A 26,451-nucleotide genomic window follows, 5' to 3' on the forward strand; every position below is an offset into this window, starting at 1 on the left:
CTTAGAGATGAAGGTTCTCCACTGGAGGAGAATAAGCTGGGTCTCCTGTAGGGGTTGGCATTTTAGTCGTATCTGACTCTCTGTGACCCAACTTGGGGTTTTCTTGTCAGATCCTAGAGAGGTTTGCCTTTTCCTTCTCCAGCTCATTTTACAGAGGAGGAAACTGAGGCAAACAGGGTGAAGTGACTTGCGCAGGTTCACACAGTAATAAGTGTCTGAGGCTGGATTTGAACTGAGGTCCTCCTGACTCCAGGCCTGGAGGTCTATTTGCTGTGCCATCCAGCCGGCCTTTATTGTGCTTGAATTGAGTTTTTTAGGGAACCAAAGATTCCAAGAGGTGGAGGTTGGGAAGGAGCAGCATTGGGTAAAACCAGTTCAAAGGTGTAGATTCTGGAGATGGGATATTAAAAACCTAGTGACCAGTATGGCTGAACTAGCTGCCTAAAGGAAAGGAGAACTACTTGCCTTCTCTAACCTTCTGAATTGGTGACTTCTCCTGGCCCAATCACCAGCTTTCTTTGATACAGTTCTCTTCCCCCATCCCTCATCATGGGGGCCAAAGGATCAACCATGAAGTGTTGCTTGTTCCTTCTGCTTAGCAAGGAGACAGACCATATGTCTCCCAGGAAGGGGCCTAGCCCCAAGGGAAGGCCTATACTCCAGTTGTGGCTATAATTGATTAGATTGTACCTCCCCACCTCAAAAAAGAAGCTCCCCCAGTGCATGCATTGAATTAGGTACTGGGAAACTTGGGTTATGGTCTTGACTCTTGTATTAACTAGCTATGTGAACTTTGGCTTTTTTTTTTTTTTGCTTTTCTGTACTTGAGTTAACTCCTCAGTGGACTAGGTGATCTCCGTGGTCTCTCTACAGCAATATTTTATATTGTTTTTCTTTTTGCTAAATATAAGAAACTAGTTGGTTGGAGACTAGATTAATCATTAATGTGAACATAAGACCCATGAAGGGAGAGCTTGGGGGGCTCTAAGGACAAGGAGATCTCCCAATGGAAACACAAGCTTTTTACCCAAAGCTTGGGAAAATCCTCACTTAGACAAATGATTAACTTGGAGCTGGAGACTGCGTTTGCCGTGAGAAGTGATTTATGATGTGAATGCAGAAAGGATGTTTGCATCTGGCAATCTGATATTGCATTGTTTATCTTGGGGACACCCACTGCTTAAACATTTTCCCTCCTTTTAAACAATTTATTGCCTTTCACAAGAGGCCAAGGCCAGTCACGCAGTTTGGGGGCTTTCAGGCTGGTGTGTCAAAGGAACCGGCCCTCCCCGAAAGAAAGTTCTTGAACTTGGCCCCTCACTATGGGTGTCTGGCACGTTGTTTTCTTATTACTCACTTTCGTTAACAAAAGAAATGTCAATCAAAGTTATAAATACAACTTTTGTTCTTCATGACTCTAGAAATGAGTGGCGCTGTCTGAGGCAAGAACAAATAGTGGGGCATAGTGGGAACAGTAGGAGACTTGGCCTCCAAAGGGGTCCCATTTAGTAGCTGAGTGGATATGACTCTAGAAAATCTTGTTCTCAGACTTCTCTGACCCGCAGCACCCGCATTTCTAAAACGGGGGCATGGTCAAGAATATTGATTCTCTCTAGATTACAGGCTTGTAGTGAGGGACCAGTGATGCAACAAAAGGGAAAAATGTTAGATGGGCTTACTGTTTTTAAAGGAACTTTATTCACATGGATCTTATATCTTAAGATTTCTTGAGTTATTATTTTTTTATGTACTAGATGGAAGTTTTTAGTTTCTTGTAGCAGTTTGGAGAAACACACCTTCTGACAAGTGATCTGCTTGCATTTTGTTTCCAAACCAAAGAATCGGGGAGATGATCCACCATAGGTGAGCGAGATTGCGTCATTCTTTCAGTAAGAAGCTTTCGTTTTCCATTTTATATGTGACTTTTTCACTGCTCTCCAGGCCTTGCCACCTCTTGGTCTATGATTTCAATAGCCTCCTCTTTGTGTCCCAGCTTCAAGTCTCCAGTTCATCCTTTCTTGATGAGCCCCAGTGGCTTCCCAGGATCAAATATGAACTAATTTTTTTGATATTTAAAGCCCTTTATAACCTACAGCTAACCTCTCCAGGCTTCCATGCCCTCTACAGGTCAGCCAGGCTGGTTTTCTTACTGTTCATTATGCATGATAATCCATTTCCCATCTCCACACCTTTGCATATGCTGTTCCCCATGTCTGAAATTCACTCCTTCCTTACTTTAGTCTCTTAAAAATTCTATTTTCCTTCAGCGTTTACTCAGTTCAAATGCCACCTCCTGCCTCTCCTACATAAGCCCTTTCCTGATGACCCATGTGCTAGTATCTCCTCTCAAATTACCCTTTATTTTACGTGTGAGTGTGTGTGTGTGTGTATGTGCACACTCGTATGAAACAGTTGGGGTTAAGTGATTCAACCAAGGTCACAGAGATAATAAGTGTCAAGTGTCTGAGGTCAGATTTGAACTCAGGGCTGTTGTTCTATCTACTGTGCCACCAAGCTGTCCTTGTATGTTCTTAATAAATGTTGATTGATTAATCTCTGTTGAAAATGAGAAAGAAAATTCTTGATTCCTTTGAAATGATCAAATCATACTACAGATGAATTATGTACTGAGAGTGTACCCTCTGGGAAGAATTTCTTGCTATTCAGTCATATATGACTCTTCATGACTCCATTTGGGGTTTTCTTGGCAAAGATACTAGAATGGTTTGCCATTTCCTTCTCCAGCTCATTTTACAGATGAGGAAACTGAGGCAAGCAGGGTTAAGTGACTTGCCCAGGGTCACACAGCCATTATGTGTCTGAAGCCAGATTTGAATTCATGAAGACTACTTTATCCACTGTGCCCCCTACCTGCCCTTGAAAAACTCTCTATATACTGTTTTAAGGTGTATAATTTTTAGCACTAACATTGCAAATTATGGAAATGCATGTCAGAGCCATCATTTGGAAAGGTTGAAATTCCCCTTTGCCTATTAATTTGACTATAATCAGTTTCTTTTACTATTATTTTGAATTATGCTCTTCTGAAATGCTTCAATGGCTACGTTGAACTGAGTTCCTTGTGAACTGTGTTTAATGTTATCATTTTTATTTTTTAATTAAATTTTTTTTTTTTTGATGGTAATCCTTAATTCAAAGTGCCAGTTGTATGGGACTATCTTCTCAGTGAAGTGGGACCTGGATTACTCAATTCCCTGTTCCTGAATGAGGGTTGGGCAGAATTGAGAGGGCTGGAGAGATGAGAGGGTCCAGGTTCTTTTGACTTCTAGCTGTGAGAGAGAAGATGTGCCATTCCAATTTCTCTTTAGGTACCTGAAGAGAGAGAAAGACTCTGGGAAGAAGCCAGCATGTAGAGGAGCTAGCAATCTCTGTCATGTTCCTATGTCTAGCTTACCACACTAGAGACTTTGGGGAATTTCCTCTTGGGTAAGATCTGGACTCTCTTGGTTGAGTTGAATTATCTTTCTCCCAAGGGGAGAAGTCCTTCACTCAATTGTCTAGCATGTATCCTCCGAGACACACACACATAATTATGAACATATGCATATATGTATATATATGCACATATGTATATATGTGTATATGCCTGTATGTATATATGGTGTGTATATTATATATGGTATATGTGTGTGTATACACACACAATGTATAGATATATTTTCTCTGATTTCTCTTTGCTATTGACTTGGATAAATGGGATTTTTGCTGTAAGCTATATGTGTTAATTGTACAATTGGTATTTGGTGGGGAGAGGCTCAAATCTTGCATATAGAGCTAATTATAGAGCTGGTATTTGGTGGTAAGGGGTTCAAGTCTTGGATATAGAGTTTGGGTCACTCTTTCCTCAATAAGAAAAAAGTAATCAGGAGCTATAAGTTTGAACCTGAAAACTACTTCCCTTAGGCTAATAATAATAATAGATATAATTCTAACCGAATATCCCCTTCTATCTGAGGAGATCAGAGTGGCCAGCCTTTGGCCCCAACCTTCTTCTGATCCCCCCTCCTGACAGGAATCAAAGTCTTTCTTAGAGAAGGATGGGGGAAGGGGGAGATGTTAGAGATATCTTTTGCTTCCCTGTGAGTCACCTCTAGATAGATCCATGTGGACATACATAATCTACAGGGGCAAAAATAAAAAGCAATACTCACAGCACAATCCCCCCCCCCACACACACACAATTAGCAAGGATTCATTTTTCTCTCTCCTACTTCCCCCTTCTCATTTGGGAAAAAACCCCCAACAATACCAATAACAGATATTCAGTTAAAACAAATTCCTTATTATTTTTCCCTTCCCCTTGATGCTGGTGAAGCAGCTGAGGCACATTGAGATTTACTAGACCTAGGTACTGGTTCAGATAAGTGAAAGATTTGACTGTCTTATTTGGCTTTTGATTAAGCCTTGCTGGCTTAGTGAACTTTTGGAAGTGCTTTAATTTAGGTACTATCAGTCAATTAACAAGCATTTGTTAAGTACTTCATATGTGCTAGGAACTGACTTAAATGTAGCTGCCCCTCTAGAGAGTCTCTCCTAGTTTCCCTTCTCACTGGCAATTTGGGTGTCCACAGGATGGCTAAGTATTCCAAAGGTTGTAGGGGTAACACCTGAAGCATGAGGGATTTTCTGTTGTTCTGTTGCTCATGAGCCCCCACTGGTGTACTCCCATTTGGTTATCTTTTTTTGTTTGTTTTATGTATAATTTTTTTGTTTTATTCTGAACTCACACACACACACAGAGCATTTCCACATACGCTGAACACAAAATGAGGATTCTATATCAAACAGTGGTTCTTCATTTCATATAGTTTCCCTTTTTTTCAAAAATATACAATAAATTCTGTTTTTCAAAACTGCCCTGCTTCCCTATGCTATCTTCTGAACTTCCTTCTGTTCTCTTCTTTGCATTAAAAAAAATGTTAACTTGATTGTATAGTACTACCTGTTTTTATTCTTTATTCTTGTTCTTCAGTCTATTTCCTTGACCATTTAGTGACATTGGAAACTATATCATTTATATAAGGCTGCTCAACAAGGGTTTACGGCTACCATGTAGTTTGGAGATAATTTCTTGCCCAACAAGATAGAATAGAATGCTGGATTTAAGCTGTCTATGCATATAACATCAAATAACCTTTGATCAGTAAAAATAATTTCTGAAGAGTATAAAATTTGCATTGGTCTCCATGTTTAAGGGTCTTTTCCTCTTCCTTTCCTAACCTTGGCCCCTATTTTATGAGGCTAAGAAACTTCAAATACCTGTTTGCACAAAGATATGTGTTATCCTTCATAGTATAGAAAGGTGACCCACCATCACTGTATGTTGCCTGAGGTGGGTTTTTTCCCCCTGTTATTAATGAATGGTAATGACATGGCCTGAACTCACTGTAATTTTTCATCTAGTTTCTCTTATGATCAAGCATGAGTTTATGGCAGAGCAGCCCATTATTAGGGATGCATTCAGAGTTCATTAAACACAAGTTTCCAAGAGAAACAGCCAAAAATGGAAATAGAAAGGAAAGTTAGAATGTGGTAAATTTCCTTTAGGCCCAGTGACTAATTTTTCCTTGCAGTATGCTCTGATTGTCTAGATGTAATTATTCTCATAACATTTTCAAGTAGTTTTCATTATAAGGAAATAAACGTCTGTTTTTATTTATCTCTTTGGGAAAAATACAAAAATAAGCAGTCCAGATAAGGAAGAGCATAACAGATAATTAAACATTTTTTAGCTGGGGAGGAAAGAAATAATTATTAAGCTCTTACTATATGCCAGACACTAGGTTAAGTGCTTTGTAAGTTTTATCTCATTTGATCTTTATGACAGCCTTGAGATATAGATTTCTACTATCCCTACAGGTGAGGAAACCGAGGCAGGCAGAGTTAAATGTCTTGCTCAGGGTCATACAGCTAGTAAGTATCTGAGGTCAAATTTGAACTCAGGTCTTCCTGACTGCAGGTCCACACCACCAGGTAACCTTTTTTTTTTTTTCCTTTCTTTCTGAAAACCCTAAACCAAGAAAGCAAGAAGTTGGCCAGTGTAATTTTATTTAGTTTGTGAAAAGTGCCGAGGGTAAAATAGTAGGTTAAATTATAAAAAGGAAAAAAAAAAACTACACAACAGTACACTCCATCTCTTTAGACATTTTCCCTGAAATGTTCCCCATTCCTGGAGTGCTCTCCCTCCTCCTCTCCACCTTCTGGCTTCCTTGGCTACCTTTAAGCCCCAACTGAAAATCTTACCTCTCCAAGAAGTTTTTCCCAATACCTCTTAAATCTAGTAACTCCCCCCCAGCTCCTCTGCCTTTTTTTAAGTGCTAGAAACTGAGTTTATTGCTTTTTATAATTTTTGTACAAAAATGACTGAAAACAAGGGTATTTCATCCAGACAAGTTTCAATGAGCTGCTGATCAAAACACTGGTTTAGAGTGGGATTTAAAAAAATGTATATGATTGTGTGTATGTATAATATATATGTGTATATTTGTGTCTATGTATATATGGTTATGTATATATGTGTATGCATGCATACATATACAGACATACACATATATACACACATGTATGTAATTTATTACAATCCAGTGTAGGACTTTTCTCATAAGCCTTTTCTTTTTTTTGGAGAGGGGAAGGCAAGGCAATTGGGGTTAAGTGACTTGCCCAAGGTCACATAGCCAGTAAGACATAAACCTTTTTTAAAGTGAATGCTGCTTTTTTGCAGTAGCCAAAGGTTGAGCTAAAACAGAGACAAAGGAAATGTAGCCTTGCTGAGCTCATCTGCAGAGGCCAAGCCTCTGTTCTTTCCTTTGCAGGAAGGCGATGTGGCAGGCTGGAGAGTGTGGGGTGTGGGGTGGCCCATCCAGGATGGCCCAGTTTGACTAATGTGCTTCTCCCTACAGTTTGCCTGACTTATCATCTGGTCCTAAATGAATACTTTAATTTCTGGTAAGACCAATTGATAATGGCAAAGCTACAAGAGAAGAATCTGAAGTTCCAACTACTCCTCAGTCTGAAGCCTGCACCCCTGGTGCCCTCTCCTCCAAATGGTAAAAATGAATGATCTCCCTCCTGCTCAGGTTGACTTTCCCAACAGCAGAGGGGAAGGAGGCTGAGCAATGGTACAAGACTTTCCTCTTGTGGCTCCACCCTTCCTACCCCATACCATTAGCAGTAGTGGGCAAAGGCCCTGTTAGCCTGTGCCATCTGGTGCAGGTCATACTTCCTCTTGACCACAGGGTCTTAGATGTGGAAAGTCTCTAGTAATTCATGAGACAGCTTTTCTAGAATCAGCATTTTCTGGGGCTTATTCTCCTGGCATCCTTGAACCATCCATTTCATGGCTAGGAAGCGCAGGCATCTGATGCTCAGTGTGCCTGGGACCTGATAAAAACCTTTAAGGTTACTGGCCAGGCCAAGGACAGGCTGACAGTTTTCTAGGGCCTGGTGGAGGATGATGTATGGGTTACCCTCAGTGGCCTCCCTCTCCTTGGTTATGACTGCATGGTACTTTTCCTATCACTTTTTCCTGAGGGTTTCCCCAGTCTCAGTCATCAGCCATGTGGCTAGTATTTTGTTTCTTTCTTTCATCATGTTGGTGAATTTACTGACCACTGGATCCTCAAACCAAGAGCTTGTCTTCGATACTGGGGCAGCTTTGAAGATCTGTGTGGTTCCAAGATCTCACCCAAGCTTTTGCTCTTTAGTGACCTCCTCCAAGGGTGGAAGAGTAGTCTTTGTCAAGTTGGGGTTCTTCATAATCGGTATCACAGCAATTCCTTCCCTCCTGACTCATCCTATCTGACCACTCCTCAGTCTCCTTTGCCCCTTCCCTTTTTCTCTTTCTATCTTTTACATAGCTTATTTTTACATATTGTTTTTATCTTGTCTTCCCCCTCAGAACATGAGCTCCTTAAAGGCAGGGACTGTCTTTCACCATTTTTTTTTGTATCCCAGTGCTTGCTAGAGCCTGGCATACAGTAGGTACTCAATAAATGTTTATTGACTGACTGCCCTATAAATATCAGGGAGGGTTGACTAAAGGATAAAGCTATTTTTCAAAAACACTATTTCAGTCCTGACCTTTTCTTCATGCTAACTGATGAAGCAGTCACTGGTGTTTTCCAATATAGAAACTTGGTGTGGCATTCTGACGACTTATTTATAACCTGCCTTAAAAGATTACTTTCTCTTCACGAAGGAAAAGCTCAATTATGCATTTAAAACAGTTGGTAGCTATGCTTAACATTGTCAGGATGAAATGTTATCCTGCCTGTACTATGGTAGCATACATTGAACAATATTACTCCTTCTTCCCCACCCCTTACCCTCTTTTTTTTTTTTTTTTGAAGTTCAGGAAATCAATTTGTGTTCAATTTCTTGTGTAGGGTAAAATCTGAGTACATGTACAAAGCTGATGAGTGGAGTATCAATGAAATCTCTGTTAGCTCATTTTTCATCAGGGAGATACATTACTTCCCCAAAGCCGTGATCTAGGACCATTGCCAAGTGGAGTTGAAAAAAATACGCAAAACCCAACAAACAACATAATTCTTTCATGTAGTGCTCTCCTCTCTCTCCCTTTTTGCTTATCATGCTGCCGGCTGGCAAGTCCATTTAAAACCAAAAATCCATTGGTGCCTTTGCCTAGAGCTGTTTCTGCGTGTCTCACTCTTCTAATCTTACGATCCATTCAGACATTTTTCCTCTGGTGGGACTGAAGGGATAGAGAGAGAGAGAGAGAGGACCTTTGTATTTATAGATTTATGTAGAACCAGAAAACAGAAGACACTTCCGTGTAAGATTTACTAGGGTTAGCTGTGTACTTAACAGGTTAATGTTTGAATAAGCTTTGGGTAGGCATCTGAATTCTTCTATCATTAGCTGAACTTAAAGGTTACATTTAAAACATTTTCCCTACAGAAATATCGCAGCCTGTTCCTTTCGAAATATTTCTATCGATTGCTTAAGATGGAGCTTTGTTTGTTTGTTTGGTGCCTTCAGCTGATCTAGAAAGGGATGAAGTGTGCCTCTATCAGCTTGGTATTGATCTGGTTCATATGAAAATGGCCTTTTTGGCAGTCACAACATGGTCTCTTTATGACTTTGTGACATCATTATCCCAGCATGGTTGGTCATTAGGCATTCCCCCCCGCCTCTTGGGAGCATGTGGGTTCATTTGACGTGTGAGATTCCTTAAAGAAGCTATGGCTTAGGTAAGATACCAAAAAAAAAAGAGACATTATTTTTAGCCATCTAAAAACGACCTCAGTTTCCAGAAGAGTGGATCCATTCTCAACGTATTGCCAACCACTTGGGGACAAGGATAAAAATTGGCCAGTGATTTCAGCTTGCTAGTCACTTGTCACTGAAGTTACTTTAGTTTCATCCTTCATTGTTTCTGCTTTTATTTCCATGGCACAGCAGCAGATCCTACACCCCCTTTCATGTTTTTACTGATACTTTATTTTTTGCTACTTCCAGACAATTTCTCCTTTATCACTACTGTGGAATAGTACGATGTCTGGCTGTCTCTTTGCCTGGTCTCATCTTTCTAGTAGATTTTTTTTAGTTCAACTTTTTTTGGTACCATGCTATTTTCTCTCTGTGCTGAATATGGTAGTATTATTTTTGTAGAATATTAGAACTGGCAGGGCCCTGTAGTTTAATTCCCTTATTGGGACTTTGAGAAGTAAAAAAGTTAGGGATGGCTAGGTGGTGCAGTCAGGAGGACCTGAGTTCAAATGCAGCCTCAGACACTTAACACAAAAACTAGCCTTGGGCAAGCCACTTAACCCCAATTGCCCTACCTGCCCCCCTCCAAAAAAAAGCCCCCCAAAAAGTAGAACAGCTTCTCCAGGGTCAAGTGTCTACAAGTAACTGATTTGTAAACCACATACCCCCCATGGAGTATGAGCTACCATTATTATCATCATGAAAAGCAAGGCTTGGATTAGAACCCAGGAGTCTTGGCACTCTACAATCCCTCATAAACTATGTGGTATCTCATACGTAGGGGGAAGTTTCCTCCTCATCTTTACTCACTCAGCCTACTGAATGAGGGCGACATTTGCAAAGAATTGGCCAACTTCCATTGAAATCCATAAAATCATCTATTTAAAACTGGAAGGAATCTTAAAGGTCATCTAAAGGGAAACCCTTCATTTTATAAATGGGGAAACTAAGTCTCACAGAGGTTGTCACTTGCCCAACGTCATTTAGGTAATAAGGAGAGCGTATATATACAAAATATATATAAACTAAATGCATGCCACTTAGGGAGGGAGGGGACTGGCAACTGGGGATCAGGAAAGACTACAAGATGATGTTTGTCAGAAGAGGGAGTTTTAGTAGAAACTGGATTAGAGGCACAAAGGACAGTCCATGCAAAAGCATGGCAACCCCTTTACCAAGAGGTAGGAAGCACTCTTCTGGAGTCATGGTTGGCCATTGCATTGATCAGAGTTCTTAAGTCTTTCAAAATTATTTTCATTTATGATATAATACACATTGTATAAATGGTTTTCTTTTCTGTTCACTTTGCCTGATATCCTTTCATACAAGTCTTCTCAGATTTTTGCTGTCTCTATGCCTTTTGGTCATTTTCCTATGGTGCAATAATATTCCATTAATTAATATATCGCTTTAAGTCCATTTGATCAGCCACCACAATACCTACTTTGTTCCCAGTTTTTTGCTATAACAAAAAGTGTTGCTTTAAACAAAAAATACACCCATGGGTTCTCTCTGTCTCTGTCTTTGACATTTTGAGGATATATGGCTAATAGTGTTTTTACCAAGTCAAAGGGATGTGCATGGTCTAGTGAATTATTTTGAACAGTTCCCAACTGTTTTCTAGACTGGCTGGACCAAGTCACAGCTCTACCAACTATGTATTAGTGTGCCCGTCATTCCACAGTTCCCTCTCCAACACTTGGGATTTTCCATGTTTTTTCTTTGTTAATATGATGGGCATGAGATAGACTCTCAGCATTGTTTCAATTTGCTTTTCTCTTATTAATGTTTTGTAATATTTTTTCATAATTGTTGATAGCTTGCCTTCTTTCTTTTCAAAAATGACTTTTTATATCCTTTTAACCATTAATCTGTTGGAAGACCCAAATTCTTGGGTCCTGACTCTTGTTAATATTACAATTGTAACAATTTCCTATATGGCTTGGATATCGTACCTATATTAGAGAAATTTGTTGTCAGTATTTCCCCAGCTGTTTCTTTTCTAATTTTAATCACAAATTATTTTATAAAATCTCAGTTCTTTTATAGAAAGATGGATTTGAATTGATCTCAGGAGTTTGCTTGTGTGTTTTTATGTCATCATTGCCTGTGTTTTTGGATTTCTTGTTGCAGAGTATCGGAAGTTGTACTTTAGTTGAGGTGAGAGTCTATATAAGGAAGAATTGTGATCTGATTTTGGGTGTACAGTAATGACCAAAGCTGACCACTAACAGTCATTAAGAGGCCATTTCTCAGTCTGGAATGATTAAATTGTGTTTCCATTTGAAGGCAGGAACAGAGACTAAGTGACTTCTAGGAAATCTTGAGTCTGGACATTTTTGGAATTTGCCTTCTCATGCTTATATTTCTGAGAACATTTTTTCAGATGACTACTTAAGTTCTTGGCAGATGCCACAAAGGTGGATAAGTGATAAAGAAAATTCTAATAGCTATTGTTTCTATCTAGAGCTTCTATTCAAATGCAGACAACTTACAGTTCTAGTTATTTTTGAGACACATGACAAATGCTGATTTATTTTTATGATGACATTTGTGATTTGCTCCCTAGGATTATGACGTGGGTCTGATGGTGGAGTGGTGGAGGGGAGGGGAGCTTCCCTGCTCACCAGCTTCTTCCTAATGCTTCTGGAGAGCCCCACCCTGGGGGCACTCAGAAACCCTTCCCTTGAGCGAGCTGGGCTGCTACCAGACCTATAAGTGACAGTGATTCTTCTTTCTCATCATCTCCTTTTCCAGTACTGTGATTTGGCTGAGTTTTGCCCCTGAGGCTGGCAGAATTGCTAGCTCCTTCCAACTCTCCATCTTGGAGATTATCTGGTGCTGACCTAGTGATGTTCATCCCTTCTTTTCACTTAGCTGATCCTTGGGTCCTGGATTCTTGTTCAATGATCCTTTGTGTCTGGCTGAAGGTTGCTACGAGTGTCCTTTGAATGTCACCTTGCATTCACTTCGTGATCAAACAGTGTTTCACGTATCTTTTGACTACTTCACTTTCCGAATTTTTCTTGATGAAATATTTCACTTGGATGGGTGAGGGAGTGAAGAAACAGTTTTTACTCAGATGTTTGGAATGCTTCAAAAAGAAGGATGTTTCTCAGTTGTGTTTCTTGGGAACACAGCTGTTATCCTTGGGAGATGCCATGAATCACCATAAAGCTGTGATTATGCCTTTCCATCTTAGGGTGGTGATAATGATCACAACAACTGGCATCTATGTAGTACCTTAAAGTTTGCAAAATCCTTTAAAATATTATCTCATTTATCCGCACAAAATCCCTACGAGGCAAGTGCTATTCTGTTCATTTTCCGCATGAGGAAACTCGAGACTGAGTTTGCTTAGGGGTACACAGTCAGTAAGTGGCTGAGGCTGAATTTGAATTCAGGTCTTCCTGACTTCAGGATAAGGCCTAGCTGTCTTCAGCTAGATCATTGAACACGAGTCCAAAAGAATCCAGGACCCAAGTATTGGCTAAGTCGAAAGTGTATGGAAATAATCAAGTAGATCAAAGTGGATTTAATCTCATCTTGCCACTAATTCTCCCAGACAATTTTGAATGGGGGGTAGGCACTCCAAGCCCCAAACAAACCCCAGGATACTGAACATTGCCCTTATTTGTTAGGCAGGGATCAAATGTTACTGTTCAACCCCTGTCCTTTCCTGGGAAGCATAGAGCTCTATTTCACCCTGCTAAATCAAGATGGTGGATGATGGGCTGCATTTGGGGAAGGTGTGCTTTTAAATAATTGCAAAAGCACAAATCCATCTTGTCTGTGGGCTCCTGAGTACAGAAATCCTATACATTTTCCCCAGGTACTTTTGTCATTCTAATTGTGTTGATCCCAGTTCTCTCACTGCCTGATATGGGAATGTTTTGCTTTTATCTGGTAACTTCTGAGGCCCCAATTTTTCCTCTTGAGGCCATAAGGCAGAAGAGTTTTTTTAGAGCTGTTTTCCTCTGAAGTATGGAGGAGGTTATTCCTAGAGGAGAAAGGGAGCTGTTACACATTCTTTTTGTCCTATGCTGTGTTTGAGTAAACCATTCTGCATATGGGAACACAATGCAACTGGTTGTTGAGATACAGGGATCCCTAAACAAATACTCATTTTTTAAAAGCAAAAATCTTTTCTCTTAAGTTAAAAATTTTTTTTTTGAATTGAAACTAATAGAATCATCTCTCTCTCTCTCTCACACACACACACACCCACACACCAGAACACAAAGAATATTCTATATGAATCTCCATTTAATGCCTTTGCTTTAAAAAAAAAAGTATATATGTTATTTATAAGACTGTCCTGTTTGCCTCTGCTTCTCTTTTAAAAAACATCCTCTGATAAGTTTTCCGTCTTACTGGGTCAAAAGCACATTTGATTTGGAATGAATGAAAATGAGGAGGGTAAGTGGTCTAGGGAAGACCTCTTCTGGCAATGAGGTTTGGTTTTCCATGGAGAATTCAAAATCACTCTTTAAATGGGAAACAGCAGGCCCTTGCTACCTATTTGTCACCATTTCACCATTCCTTCTCTCTGTAAGAAAAAGCTTTTACTAGGTCTTGGATCTGGATAGTTTATGGTTGATGGAACATTTATTAATTGCTTTCAATGAGCTTGTTACTGTGTTAAGCCCCAGGTCAACAAAAACATGAAGATGGGACAGTTTCTACTTTCAATATGCTTCCATTCTAACAGGGGAAGACAAATCCTAAAGAGGAGATGGAAATTGGAGAAGGTAGGACGTGAGGGCACCTGGGCAAGGTAACAGGGGTGGAGGTGAAGTCACTCAGAAGAAGCAATGTGGTTGAGGCTTCCCAATATATGATGATTTTAGGCACTCACCAGTCAATGAGTAGCCTCAGGGTGGATCCATACTTAGAGAGGCAAGAAGGCTGGTGTAGAGTTGGAACCCAATGGAGAACGCCTGAAAAGTGAAATGAATTGAGAAGTCCCACTGTCCTTATGGGGACTCTTGAAGTAATCATAAACTAATTGAAAAGATTTTATACCTGTTTCTTCTCCAAATTTATCTTTTTCATGATGAATATTTGTGTAGTTGAATCTGGATTTCAAAATCTCAGAGTTGGAAAGGACCCTAGAAGCCGATTAGTCTAATTACTACCTAATTAAGCTTCTTTTATACTTCACCTCATCACAAGGAATCATCATACCTTGACTTCTCTGCTGTTTTTGAAACTATTGATTGCCTCTTCTTCTTGATAACCTCTTCTCTTGTTTTTTTTGGGGGGGGGACATTAGTCTTTCCTGGTTCTCCTCCTGCCTAGTTGACCTCTCCTTGCTTATTTGTCTACCTAGAATCTCTCCTCATTCTAATCCATGCTCCATTCAGCCATCAAAATGATTTTTTTCTTTTTATTTATTTATTTTGCCTTTAATGTATCCTACAAATTTTGGTGTGTTGTCTCATTATTATCATTCTCTTGAATGAAATTACTGATTGTTTCTATAATTTCTTGTTTGACCCACTCATTCTTTAGGATTAAATTGTTTAATTTCCAATTAGTTTTTAGTCTGTCTTTCCCTTTTATTGCATATAATTTTTATTGCGTCATGATCTGAGAAGAATGCATTTAATATTTCTGCCTTATTGCATAGAATTGTGAGGTTTTTATGCCCTAGCACATGGTCAATTTTTGAGTATGTGCCATGAACCGCTGAGAAGAAAGTATATTCCTTTTTATCCCCATTCAGTTTCAGTTTTCTCCAGAGATCTATCATATCTATCCTCTCTAAAATCCTGTTCACCTCCTTAACTTCTTTCTTGTTTATTTTGAGGTTGGATTTATCAAGTTCAGAGAGGGGGAGATTAAGGCCTCCCACTAGTATAGTTTTGCTATCTATTTCTTCCTCTAATTCCTTGACCTTCTCCACTAGGAATTTGGATGCTACACCACTTGGTGCATATATGTTAAGTAATGATATTGCTTCATTCTCGATGGTGCTTTTAACAGGATATAGTTTCCTTCCTTATCTCTTTTAATTAGGTAATTTTTGCTTTTGCTTTATCTGAGATAAGGATAGTTACCCCTGCTTTTTTTACTTTAGCTGAGGCATGATATATTTTACTCCAACCTTTTACCTTTACCCTGTGTGTATCCCTCTGTTTCAGATGTGTTTCTTGTAAACAGTATATTGTAGGATTATGATTTCTAATCCATTCTGCTATCCGTCTCCGTTTTATGGGAGAGTTCATTCCATTCACATTTACAGTTATGATTATCTGTTTCTTTCCCTCCATCCTATTCCTGCCCCTGTTAATGTTCATATTTTCCCTCCCTTCTCCCTTCCCCCCCTTAATAGTTTTCCTTTTGACCACCGCCTCCCTCAGTGTTCCCTTATCAGCCTCCCTCCCTTTTCCTCCCCTTTCCCCTTACTCCTTCCCTCCCTACAAACCACTCCCACCCCCCTTTCGTAACCCTTTCCCCTTCCTACTGCCTGTAGGATATTTTTATACTTAATGAAGTATGTTATTTCTTCTTTGCACCAAGAGTGACAGGAACAGATCTTGTGCAAAGTTCCTCTCCCTCCCCTCTTTCCCTCTAAAATGATACTTTTTGCATTTCTTCTCCATAGAGTCCTATGCTTAACTGGTTGTTATTCCCTCCTTGTACCAGAACCAATGAGGGAATTTTTTTTCCTCTGCTATACAGTTTTTATGCCTCTATGTGTGGCATAATTTACCCTTTTCCACTTCATCCATTCCCTTTCTTTCATTGCAGTCCCTTGGTAGCCCTTAATAAGATTTTTTTAAATCGTCATTTTGTGTATTTTATACTCATACCCTCTACTTGTCTATAACCAGTTTGCTCTTATCAAATAGCAGTGTGTGTGTGTGTTCTCCTTGTTTACCTTTCTAAGTCACTGTTGCATCTCGTAATTGGAGGTTGAATTTTCCATGGAGTTCTGGCTTTTTTTTTTTATCAAGAAGGTCTGGAACTCTGTTATATCATTGAATGACCATCTCTTTGCCTGGAAGAATATGCTCAGTCTCGCTGGGTATGTGATCCTTGGTGGTAACCCGAGCTCTTTTGCCTTCCGGAAAATTGTATTCCACTGCCTCCGATCTTTCAGTGTAGAGGCTGCCAAATCCTGTGCAATCCTCACTGTGGACCCTCGATATTTGAATTGTTTCTTTCTGGCCACTTGAAGTATTTTCTCTTTTATCTGGTAGTTCTGAAGTTTGGCCACAACATTTTGAGAACTTTTCAGTATGGGATCTCTTTCAGCAGGTGTCCGGTGGATTCTCTCGATTTCTATTTTACCCTCAGGTTCTAGTATCTCAGGGCAGTTTTCCTTAACAAGCTCTTGGAGAATGTTGTCCAGGCTCATTTTTTCATTATAGTTTTCTGATAGGCCTATGATTCTCAGATTATCCCTCCTGGATCTGTTTTCCAGGTCAGTTATTTTTTCTTTGAGGTATTTTACCTCTTTTTCTAATTTTTCATTCTTGTTGTTTTGCTTGACTAATTCTTGGTTCCTCATAGAGTTATTTGTTTCCATTTGGTTAATTCTAGTTTTTAACAAATCATTTTCCTTGGTTAATTTTTGAAGCTCCTTTTCCATATCATACACTTTTCTTTTTAGAGAGATGTTTTCCTCATTATGATGTTTTTTTAATTCTGCTATTTTGGTTTTGAGAGAATTATTCATTTTGTCTTCTATCTCTCTCGTTTTGTTTTCAAAGTTCCTTTTGATCTCATCTAGGAGAGCCTTCTGTACTTGGGACCCATTCCCTGTTGAAGTTTCAGCTTTGGGCGTGGAGTCCCCATTGTCTCCCTCTGAGGTTGGTTCCTCCCTCTGAGGATAGTAGGACTCCAGAGTCTTTGTCTTTGTTGTCTGCTTTCTACCCATTTTGAGGCAGTGTCCTAGCCACGCCCGTCCTCTAGGATCCCAAGCCTTTACTGTAGAGGGTTTTGCCCTGGGCAAGAGTTACTGTTTTCCGGGTCAGAGGTGGGGTTTGGAGCAAGTGAGGTTCACTCTGTCATCCTAGTCTTTGGAGGTCCTGAAAGGGGCTTTAAAAAAAAATTTCTGGGCTATGAAGTGGTAGCCCCAGGAGTGTTTGCTGTCCAGGACAGGGGCCCCTGTATTTGCTTCTTACCTTGCTCTTTCCAGTCCCAGCCCTTTGGTCATAGGCCTGGTAGTGGCCCTTGTGGTTGGTGGGAAGACTTGCCCTCCGAGTTGATCAGGCCCCTTCTGGGCCTGCCTCCGTGTCTGCCGGCCTCCCTGCGCCTTCCCGGCCTGCCTCTCAAAATGATTCTCTAAAGCAAAGGTCCAACTTTATCATCCCCCCTACTCAGTAAGTTGTTTCCCTATTGCCTTCAGGAACAAATATAAAATCCTCTGTTTGTCATTCAAAGTCCTTTATAACCCAGTCCCTTCCTATCTTTTTTAGTCTTTTTATGCCCCACCATGTAATTTTTGATCCAGGGACACTGGCTACTTGCTGTTCCTTGAGCGAGACACCCCATCTCTTGGCTCTTGGCATATCTCTGTCTGTCCTCCATGCTTGGAACACTCTCCCTTCTCATCTTTGCTTACTGGCTTCCTCTGAAGTCCAAATAAAACCTCATCTTCTAGTATCCTTTCCTAACTACTAGTTCCTTCCCTCTGTTAATTATTTTCTACATATCCTGTATGTAACTTGTTTGTATGTATTTGTTTGTTGTCTCTTGCATTAGATTGTAAGCTTTTTGTGCAGGAACTGCCTTTTGCCTGTTTTTGTAACCCTGGTGCTTAGCACAGGACCTGGCACATAGTAGGTGCTTACTAATTGTTTATTGATTGACCGACTGAGTCACAATGTCTTACCATATCTGGTAAGGATACCTTTATAACAGCCTGGTCGACAAAAGATTCTTTCATTCTTTGTTTGAAGACTTCCAATGATAGGAAACCCATGCGATCTTGAGGCAGTCTATTTTACTGTTGATTAGATCTAATTGTTTGGAAATTTTCCCTCATGTCCAGCCTAAATGCAGCTCTCCCCTCCTTATTCTGACCTCTGAGGTCAAGTAGAATAAATATAAACCCCATCCAGGTGTCAGCCCTTCAATTACTGGAAGACCTCTCTCTTTCTGTCTCTGTCTGTCTGTCTGTCTCTCTCATTTTTGGAAGAGACAATGAAGAGAAGTAGAAAGTACTTCAATTTCTCCACCCATAAAACAGGGATAATAATGACACCTACGTCACAGGAGCGTTGTGAGGTTCAGTGCACACACACACACACACACACACACGCGCACGCACACACACACACACACACGCACACACACGCACACACACACGCACACACACACACGCACACACACACACACACACCCTCCAGTTGGATTTTATATTCGGTGAGAGCAGGGATTGTTCCTTGACATGTTTCTATCACCAGTATGCCTGGTGGGTAGTAGGAACTTTATTTTTGATAAATGAAACGTTTTCCACCATATTTTTTCCTTTCTTTCTTGAATTCCCAGCAACAGGTACATCTTTTATGTTCTGTTTCCCTAGAACTAGATAAAATAGAGAATTAATCCATTTTTTCTCAGTCTCTGAAAAAATTTGTTTCTCCTTATGCATTCTAATTTGAGCTTGACTGCTAACTCACTCTGTGAGGTCTCCAGGCTTATTTGTACATCTGGGAAGTGAGGGTGTTAGAGCAGAAAATCACTAAGTTCCTTTGTGTCTCTAAAAGAAAATCAGTCATTATGAATCCAATTCTCTGAATGTCGTTAGGAACAAATCCTATACAGTCTTTTCTGTATCATGAAATCGATGTTAACGAAATGTTAAGGTGACGCTTTCCACATATTTTCTGGATCACTTTAAATGATATCATCAAATGCTCCTAAGTGCTAGTGAGATTTAGTAGTGAATGCATGGTGCCCTCTCTTAGGTAGGGTATGTTGAGCTGCTGTTCTCATTAAGCCCCTGGAAACTGGGGGCTTGGCACCTGCTTTCAGGCTTGTGTGTTAGGGAGCTCCCCCTTCCACTTCATAGTAGGGTGGTTATCTTCTCTTTCCTGTTTTCCACGATGGCTAAGGGCAGAGCTGGAATGCCAGGCAGCAGTGCGTGCTGCTGTGGGCTACCTGGGGTGTCAGTGACTTCTTCCAACCCAGCCACAGTTGTGAGCTGGCAGCCTGCTACGGAAGCCTGGTCCTAGAATGGGGCCACCTGTGCATGTATCTTTAGGGTAGTGCCTGGGTGGGATTGGGGTGGGATGGTTTGCAGTGACAGCAGCAGCACAGGTAGCTCTGGGAAGTTGCTGGAGGGAGGGAGGGAGACAGTCATACAGACATGGAGAGAGACACACACGCAGATAGACACAGAAAGACACACACAGAAAGAGATAGAGAGACAGACAGAGAGACATAGAGACAGGAGAGTGAGGGAAGGAAGGAAGGAAGTAGAGGAAGGACAGAAGGAGATGGAGGGAATGGGAACAAGAGAGAGAGAGAGAGAGAGAGAGAGAGAGAGAGAGAGAGAGAGAGAACACTGTCAGCTGTGCTCAAAGCTGGTGAAATGCAAAATGGCCAATTAGCAGCTCTCATAAAGAAGCTTTTTGCAGATGTCCCCAAGACACTTGAATATTAGCCTCTCAGCTTATGGTATTAGTGGTGATAATTGATCATTTTAACGTAATTTACCAGATTCTGTGCCCACCATCTTCCATTGTTTACTGCTTAGCCTTCTTTTTTCTGTGGAAATAGAACTTGTTCTGTACCTGATTCACAGTTAGGTTCTGGTACCTTTTTGACTTCCATCTACTTGCTGGGGAGAAGCCCTTTGACTCTAAGCCCAGAACTATTGCAGTAATTAGCAACTCTTAACTACAAAGGACATATGAAGGAAGACACTATCTGCATCCAGAGAAAGAATGGACAAATAGAAATTTGTATAGAATAATTTTACATATATGTACATATTTGGGTCTAATGGTAACCATCTTTAGGGGGAAGAAAGAAAAAATAATTTACATGGTAACTTTATTATATATTTAAAAGGAATAGCAGCTTGTACATAATAGATTTGCAGTTACATGTACAATCATCTTTTAAAATTATACAATGTTATGGAAATGCTTGTTTTATTCCATAAATTAAAAATAGAATGAAAATAAATAAAAAATTATTAACTTTAATACATAGCAGTATTCCTTGGAGGAAATAGGGTTAAGGGTAAGCAGTCAGTTACTGTGTGAATGGAGAGCTGACTTCCCATATTAAGAGGACAGCCATGCCAAGCTGAACCAAAGCGACCTTCAAGGACAGATAAGTGACAGGGATGGGTGGGGGTGACCAGACCCTGTGGCCTCACCTCTTGGCATAGTGGATATAGTGCTGGTCCTGCAGTTAGGAAAACCTGAGTTCACATGCAGCCTCAGACATTTATTAGTTATGTGACCCTGGGCAAATCACTTAACCTTGGTTTCCTCAACTGTAAAATGGGGATAATAATACAGTCCCTACTTCTCTGCGTTGTTGTAAGGATCAAATGTGATAATACTTGTAAAAAGTAGGCACTGTATGAATGCTTATTCCTTTCTTCCCTCCCCTGTATGTGACTGGGCACTGTGATAGTCTTAAGATTTAGGCAGAGCTGGTTGGCACATGGAATGCATGCAGATAGCCTGGTACGGTATAGGCAAGAGAGGGTTGGATTGAAGTCAGAAGTCCTGGGTTTTCAATTAGGCAGTCAATACCTTCTTTGTATATCACAGGATTTCATATCCCTAGATACATAGTTATGTTTGGTGCGTCTTTTTGACTGTTGAATTACTGAGTCATTTTTTTTTTCTGTTGTTTTCATCTCTTCATGGCCCCATTTGGGGTTTTCTTGGCAAAGATACTGCTGTACTTTGCCATTTCCTTCCCAGTCCACTTTGCAGAGGAGGAAACTGAGGCAAATAGAGTTAAGTGACTTGTTCAGGGTCACACAGCTATTGCGTGTCTGAGGCTAGATTTGGGCTGGGGTCTTCTTGATTCCAGGTGCAGCACTGTATCCACAGGGTCACCTAGGTGCCCCTTTCTGTCGTATATGATTTTTTTTAAGCTGTTCTTGTCCCTGATAGTATATTGGATTAGGATTTTGCTGCCCTTATCCTGAAGTTGTTGCATCCAGGCTGTTTAATAGTGTACCTCACCACATTCCTATCTGCTCTATCTTCCCTCATTTCCCCCAGAGAGAGTTGCATATGAGAAATGGTTTCACGTGCACTCTTCTCATATGAATGGACCATCATGGTTTCTATGCTGTATGCTTCACTAGCTCAGGAATCCATGATCCCAGGGAATTCCAATGTGGCACTCCCACTTTTGACCTAGATTACAGCTCTTCTCTACCGTAGTGGGCAGACTGTGAATTCCTGTGATTGAAAAAAAAATCACCTGGTAGTCATTGACTCCAGGCTTAGGTAGGATGGTCTTTGGATGATGGAGAGTCAGTACCTGGATTCTTACTTGGAGCCCTCCAAGTTTGATGCTGTCAGATCTCTTTCCTGACCCACCTCGCCCAACCCTCCCTCCCCATAGAGTATGGAAGGATCATTCAAAATGTCATTTCACTTATCATCATCAATACATGCATTTGAAGTTGTAAAATACTTCTTATCTTTTGCTTTTATATCAGCTTTATTTCAGAGTATTCCTCCTCCACGTCTACACAGTAACTCATTTCTTGTAATAAGGGGGAAAAAAAGAAAAAGTTTAGCATAGCTAACAAACCCATCCATTGAGTTGGCCAAATTCTCCTTTACTTAACTCCTGTTATCTCCCACCTCTGTGGAGGCAGGAACATTTTCTAGGTTCTTCTCTCGTGCCAAATTTGGTCTTAATTAATTTTTATTGCTTTTTATATTTACATTGAATCAGTTATATATCTGTATCTTTATATATCAAAGAGTTGGTCTTGTCTAGGACTTTCAGGATTCAGAATTTTCAACAGGGAGAACTGTAATTTCTCTCTCTCTCTCTCTCTTTTTTTTAAAGCGATTGGGGTTAAGTAACTTGCCCAAGCTTACATGGCCAGTTATTTCTGGGTGTGGTGCCAAGTATCTGAACCCGGATTTGATCCCAGGTCATCCTGACTCAGGGGCCAGTGCTCTTACTCACTGCGCCAACTGGTCACCCCTAAGCAATTGGGGTTAAGTAACTTGCTCAAGGTTACACAGCCAGGTGTTTCTGGGTGGGTACTAAGTATCTGAGCCCAGATTCGATCCCAGGTCATCCCGAGTCTGGGACCAGTGATCTTACTCACTGTGCTACCTGGCTGCCCCTGTAATTTCTCTTAAAATATACTTTGTCTTTTGTTAACCTTTTTCTTTTTTCATGATCTTTCCCCTCCAGTAGGGGATGCGGGGTTGGTTTAGGTTCTGATTTTCCCATCTGTTGCATGCCAAGCCCCTGCCGCTTTGGAAGAGAACCCCCAATGAGGAGAGTCAACGGGCACGAAAAGATTCTTGGAGGTTGGTCTCCCTCCTCAGTGGAACCATTGTGCCTTGTTAATTCTGCTCATTGTTGAATTTTGTGAGAATGCTTTGTGCACAAGATGGCTGGTGCTATTAGTGGCAGACAGAATAAATAATGAACTAGCTGGTGTCAGTTTACATGTTGGCAACTCTTCATTGGGAAATTGAGATGCAAATTCTGATCCAAGTCTTGACTGTGGCACCTAATTCAAGGAGAATTGTGAAAGTCCACCTTTCTTAATAAGGTTGTTAAGCTGCATACTCTTGTTCCCAAACTCATGGACTGGTATCACTGAATCTGCAATTATTTTCAGTCATCGCTGCATTTACCCAATTTACCTAAACAGTGGACCCGAGATTGGATAAGTGGATAGGGAACCGTGAATGTCAGGCTTTAGAGAGGATTCCTTCCTAGAATTGCTGTATGACCTTTGGAAAATTGCTTCACTTTTCAGGTCCTCTCTCTGTGCAGTGAAGACAGTTATTGATTAGAAGGCACTCGGGTCAGTTTCTAAAGTAATATGAGTGGACCCAGTTCAACAATTGGATTAGGAGAGAAATGGTATTGGGATATGTTACAAGGGCTGATAGATTCCTTTGATGGAAAGTCATTTTTAATACCTAAATTGCACATTTCTCTATCAATGAAAGAAAATGTAGATGAAAGAATGTGAGTTCTTGTATCTTTCTTGTATTTCTCATAAAGTAGAGAATTTATTTTCAGTTCAGTCATCAACAAATTGGTTCTTTACTAGGAAGTTGTGGGTGACATGTCAAATCAACAAGTATTGATCATGATAACTTTATTATATATTTAAAAGGAATAGCAAGTGGTACGTGATAGGTCTGCAGTTTCGTGTGCAATCCACTTTAATTATAGTATGTTATGAAATCCTTGTTTTATCCCATACATTTAAAAATAACTAAATTGAAGGAAAAAAACACATTTATCATGTATCACCCATGTGCCTAGCACCTTGCATATGTATTTTCTTCTTGCATAAGGGATAAATGTTTACTAGATGTGATTAAGAAACAGATATTTGCTCAGTGTAAAATATGTCTTCTCTCTAAAAAATGCGTCAGCATATAAAACATTAAATGATAACCCCGGTGTAAGTTCATTGCCTGTCTATAGACAGATAAATGGTAAGTGAAAAGAAGACAAAGATTGGAATCTGTAATTTGCTCTACTACCTGAAGTTTTTTCCCATAATCCTCTGTGAATAATAGCCTATTGACCCTTATTCGTTTGACTTTTAAGGGCTCCAATTTTGTGATTTGGCTTAACTGCCCGACTGCCCCCCCCCACCCCCAAGCTAGATCCTCTTCTCCCTTTTCTCAGTAAGGTTACTTTGTATTGGCTGTGAATTTATTTTGTATACCCTAAAAATGTGCTTGAAGTCTCTTCCCTTTAAACGTCTTGAAGCAGGAACTCTTTGGCTTTTGTCTTTGTGTACCTGGCACCATGCCTTAACACGAGCTGTTTAATAAATGCTCATCCATCCATTCATTCATTTATACATACATTCATTCATCTCTTGCATTAAAATTCTACAGCAGAAGGCAGCCTAGGAAGGAGAGGAAACTCTTTAAGAACAGGATAGATGATGGGATGAATTCCATTTATTTCTTTATACTTTCAGTATATATAGTAGAGTAAAGAACAAAATTTATTTTAAAGCAGGTCCAACTTTATTGTCCTTCCCATCCCTGCCCCAGGAAGCACCCCCAGGCTCCCAACTCTCAGGCTTAGCTATTTGAGGCTTCTAGAAGGATGGCTCAGTTGTTTTCTTAGGCAGTTACATCACTCCTTTCTTGATTCAGTCAGAAAGGTTATTTGCATCTCACAAGTGAATAGTTTCATCTGTAGACCTTATTGACACCTTGGCTTTCTGTGACTACATTGACTTTAGGTTTGGGTGTGTGTGTGTGTATGTATGTATGTATTTTTCTCAAGTATAAGGGATTTTTAAAAAAGAGAATAAAAGAAAGGAAGAATCATTGTTCAGGATGAATGGGATAATGGACAATGGAGGGACAGCTTTTATTCTCTTTGACTTTTCTGTGATCTAAAGATTAGAAATGACTTAGTAAATATGCTTAAAAGATAGTTGATACCCAAGATGAATAATGAGGTAGTAAGATATAAGGGTAAATGTAAAGTCTTAGACTTGGGGCTCAAAAAATCAACTTCATAAGTATAAGATGAGGGATGTATGATGAGACAGCATTTTGAAAAATACAGTTATCCCTGACACATCTTGACTTTCCCCATTGCAGTTTTAGGTTTTAATATATCATGGGTTGGCATAAGAAATTAAGTGGGAATTTTGGGGGCATTTTGTGGAAGCAGCAGACAACATGTGAAGACTAGCAGTTAACACAAAAAAGTGTTTTTACTTAACGTTGACCTACATATAGCGTATAGCCAAATACTTAACCTAAATTTTATATAATATAGGTATTGTAGGGGCAACTAGGTGGCCCTGGAGTCAGGAGGACCTGAGTTCAAATCTGGCCTCAGACATTTAACATTTACTAGCAATGTGACCTTGGGTCACTTAAGTGACCCAAGTGACCACAAGTCACTTAACCCCAATTGCCCTGCTTTCTCCCCTCCAAAAAAAAGATATAAATATAGGTACTGTAAACATCCCATAAAAGACAAAAAATTCAGACTTCTCTGATACAAAGAGAAGGCCAAAAATTTTTATGGAGTTTTTCCAGGTTGCAAGAGGGCCTGCCCCTAACCTCTGTGATGTGGAAAGGATAACTGTACATGAGAGTTTTATTGAACTTCAGGCTTATGCCAGAAAGTTTCATTTGATCTTGGGTTGCACTAAGAAAGGCATAGCTTCTGGGAATTATGGAGGCAATCGTCCCTCTGTACCCTTTCCTCATCAGAATCAGATTACATCCTGAGTATTGTGTTCATTTCTGAGTGCATGTTTAGCAAGGACATTTATAAGTTGCAAAATATTCAGAGTAGGGCAACGAGGAAGAAAGGGTAAAGGGTTTTGAGTTCATTCTATATGAGGATCTTTTGAAGAAACAGAGGTTGTTGAACCCAAAGAAGAATCAGGGGGTACATGGTAGCAGTTTTTTCTTTAAAAAATTCTGAACTTAACATGATTAAAATCATCATTTATACATTGTAGATAGTACATAAAATTATATAGAGTTTGCTCTTCTTTTTAGGCATTTATCTTCAGCATGTAGCTTTGAAAGCTGTGCTGGTGGTCTGTGATACTTTCTGCCCTTCCTGCCCCCTTCTCTGTCTGTCTCTGTCTCTGTGACTCTCTCCTCTGCCCCCCACTGAGAAGAAAAAGAAAGAAAAATGAAGACCTCTTCACACATCGGCCACATTTAAAAGTGTACATCTCGTCCTGCATCTTGAGTCCAACAGGATGGCGATCTTCAGGCATCTCATGGAAGATGGTTTTGGCTTGGGTTCAGCCATAGAGGACAGAAACAAAGGGCAGTGGGTGGCAGATGAAAAGACAGACACCTGGTGTCAGGAGAAACTTCCTAAGATGAAACAGTGACCAGTCCTGACTTCAGAGGGCTGATGATGAAACGTGGTGCCTTTTGGCAAGGAGTGTTGGAACAGTGGTGCAGAATGGATTATCCATTTGCAGACGCGGCCAGCGTGTTGATTTATTTCTATTGTTCCTAAGTGGATTGGACTCCCAGAGAGGCACTG

General features: G+C 40.2%; 1 protein-coding gene and 1 pseudogene across 1 annotated transcript in view; one reads left to right on the forward strand and one right to left on the reverse strand.

The window, feature by feature from the left end:
* Positions 1 to 26,451, forward strand: part of FRAS1 (Fraser extracellular matrix complex subunit 1) — a 485,111-nt gene that overhangs the window by 44,481 nt on the left and 414,179 nt on the right. The window lies entirely within an intron of this gene.
* Positions 2,342 to 13,169, reverse strand: LOC138164807 (small ribosomal subunit protein uS7m pseudogene; annotated as a pseudogene).

The sequence above is a fragment of the Petaurus breviceps genome, unplaced genomic scaffold (genome assembly GCF_028583685.1).
Source record: "Petaurus breviceps papuanus isolate PSGF00001 unplaced genomic scaffold, PetGlider_PUasm1.0 126, whole genome shotgun sequence".
Taxonomy (NCBI): domain Eukaryota; kingdom Metazoa; phylum Chordata; class Mammalia; order Diprotodontia; family Petauridae; genus Petaurus; species Petaurus breviceps.